This window comes from Biomphalaria glabrata, chromosome 8 (assembly GCF_947242115.1).
Source record: "Biomphalaria glabrata chromosome 8, xgBioGlab47.1, whole genome shotgun sequence".
Taxonomy (NCBI): Eukaryota; Metazoa; Mollusca; class Gastropoda; family Planorbidae; genus Biomphalaria; species Biomphalaria glabrata.
In genome coordinates this window covers 5,461,565-5,464,866 of record NC_074718.1, presented here as the reverse complement: position 1 = coordinate 5,464,866, position 3,302 = coordinate 5,461,565, and positions in this window count along the sequence as shown.

Sequence of the window (3,302 nt, the reverse complement as noted above, 5' to 3'; positions counted from 1 at the left end):
TTGTTGCTCCAGACAGTTAGTTCAATTAACCATTGTCGCTCCAGACAGTTAATTCAATTAACCATTGTCGCTCCAGATAGTTCAATTTACTATTGTAGACGTATTAGTTGGCTTGTTAAATAAACATGAATGAGACTCAAACTTCTTTTTGAAACAAACTAATCTTTATCTTACATATATTTATTGACAGCTTTCTATTTCAACGCATATAGAATTCTAGTTTGGCGAGACAGATCCAAGTAGCAAGATGTCAGACGACTTAAAACTATATTTCAGCTCACTTCCAGACTTCTGCTTTACATTTAAGTAACACGCGAGGTCGTCTCCCGTCTCTGACTTCATCTCAAATGTAAACTGTCTTTCATGATTCGTTCAGCCCTTTTTCATCCCATTATCTGAGATAGTTTTACTCATGGTTACATCAGAATCTATTCAGCCAATAGAAACACGGAAACACACGAACACACTCTATAATACCCTATGAGGTTCAGTTAAGTCTCTTAAAGGGAAAAAGCCGATTTAATGTAAGCCCCATCTAACTTTTTGAAACCTTTATTAAGCTCTCTTTGTGTAAATTGTGTAAACTCTGAAGTAAATAGTTGTAGGTCAAGGGTCTGCATCCTATGGATGGCATCGACTCTGGAGTTCAGTGTGACCCGAATACAAATACGATGACCTTATCATTTTGGGTCAAGGAAACGAAAAGGAGTAAGGAAGATAGATCTCGGGGGGGGGGGGGTGTGTGCTAATTGGGATAGATTGGCTAGAGCTAATAAGGCTTGTCTTCGAATCCGAATATGAATGAGGAATGCAGTATTTCCTGTGGCTACACAGCCCCAGCTGCGACCTACAGATTTTGCAACTTCCAACGCAGGCATAACCATTGTCCGCCGGTGGTTGATTTAGATTTTCTTTTCGCCTCTATGTCTGTCCTCGGTAGCGGATTTTCATTTGGTCTCAAATGTGTATCCCGCGACCTTTGTAAGAGACCTCCAGCTGTCTCGTTCTGAAGCCTCAAGCAACCAGGTGCTTTCCTTTATGTCGACTAGAGCAAGTTGCCACCAAAGCTGGTCCTTATAGCACTTTCGTGGGTACCTCTTGTGGTGACTATGTTTGTACATAATATTGTAAACAACACGTGAGAGAATCTTGGGTGCAAGATTTCAGGAATTCTATGTTTATTTTTTTATTTTCTCATTGGTCCATTGGTTGGGACAGAGTGACAGCGCTTGAGGTTTTGTTATTGTTGTCAGAGGCCTGAGTTTTGGCGCCTAGTCGTATAGTAGAAGTAATATAGAAGTCAGTTTTCATAATTGTGCATATTTAATAGTTAACATTTGATGTGTTGCCTACAACTACAGTTATCCTGATGACTTGTATTAAAGTTATATTCTGTTGTTAATTCATCTCTGGCATCTCTTTAAATTATTGAAAGAAGTCTGTTATGTGTCAGGTATAATCCAAGGAAGGAGTTCACAACACCTCTGTTACGTCGACCACCCTTCATCTCACCAAAACAGACTGCTACTGGCATACGTTCGACCCCATACCAATTAGTTTATTAACTATTGGTAAAAAATTACTTTGTTTGGTATCTCAAAAAAGGGAAAAGAAATAGTAATTGACTGAAGTGGTGATATAAGCTGAATTAGTTCCCGTTATAGATTGCCGTTTGCTGCTTATTACAAATTTACATGACTGATCCAAACTAATTGATACACTTAATATAAGCTTTGTTTTTTAAATAGTATTTTTAATATATTTTCTTGTTTTACAATTCCTCTTTTTAGCTTGCAAATTCTTCGTGGGAAGAAACAAGAATAAAAAAATTTGGACACCATTCATGAAGAATGGCTCTAACGATTTTCCCAGAAATTTGACAGCTGATGTATATCTTTGGGGAAAGAATTACCAGCTAATTGGCCACACTGGGAAAACTCCAAGTTTGACGGTTATAATTTTTCGAAATATTATCCTCTAAAATCAAACTTGGTCTAGACAATCTTTATCTTGGACAGACATACGTCAGCGGGTATTCCCGTTTGTCTTCATTAACTAGTTAAATAAATAAATAGTCTTCAAGGAACGTTTTCATGTTGCGCACCTTCTTCTACATCCGGATGTATAGGCCAAGCATTAAAATTTAGTACTTTGAGTAGATTAATACATTCGCTTTACCAGGACTTTTTTTTCGCTGGAAGGGGGAGTGGAACGAGACCATCGGTATTGAAGGCTTGAACAGTGACCTGCTACGTCACAACCTGTTCTGTATTTGGGATGTTCTAGACTTGGGATGTTCTAGAGTTGGGATGTTTTTGAGTTGTGATGTTTTTGAGTTGAGATGTTCTAGACTTGGGATGTTCTAGAGTTTGGATGTTTTTGAGTTGAGATGTTCTAGACTTGGAATGTTCTAGAGTTGGGATGTTTTTGAGTTGAGATGTTCTAGACTTGGAATGTTCTGGAGTTGGGATGTTTTTGAGTTGAGATGTTCTAGACTTGGAATGTTCTGGAGTTGGGATGTTTTTGAGTTGAGATGTTCTAGACTTGGAATGTTCTAGAGTTGGGATGTTTTTGAGTTGAGATGTTCTAGAGTTGGGATGTTTTCTAGTTGTGATGTTTTTGAGTTGAGATGTTCTAGACTTGGGATGTTCTAGAGTTTGGATGTTTTTGAGTTGAGATGTTCTAGACTTGGAATGTTCTAGAGTTGGGATGTTTTTGAGTTGAGATGTTCTAGACTTGGAATGTTCTGGAGTTGTGATGTTTTTGAGTTGAGATGTTCTAGACTTGGAATGTTCTGGAGTTGGGATGTTTTTGAGTTGAGATGTTCTTAACTTGGAATGTTCTAGAGTTGGGATGTTTTTGAGTTGAGATGTTCTAGACTTGGAATGTTCTGGAGTTGGGATGTTTTTGAGTTGAGATGTTCTAGACTTGGAATGTTCTGGAGTTGGGATGTTTTTGAGTTGAGATGTTCTAAACTTGGAATGTTCTGGAGTTGGGATGTTTTTGAGTTGAGATGTTCTAGACTTGGGATGTTCTAGAGTTGGGATGTTTTTGAGTTGAGATGTTCTAGACTTGGAATGTTCTGGAGTTGGGATGTTTTTGAGTTGAGATGTTCTAGACTTGGAATGTTCTGGAGTTGGGATGTTTTTGAGTTGAGATGTTCTAGACTTGGAATGTTCTGGAGTTGGGATGTTTTTGAGTTGAGATGTTCTAGACTTGGAATGTTCTAGAGTTGGGATGTTTTTGAGTTGAGATGTTCTAGACTTGGAATGTTCTGGAGTTGGGATGTTTTTGAGTTGAGA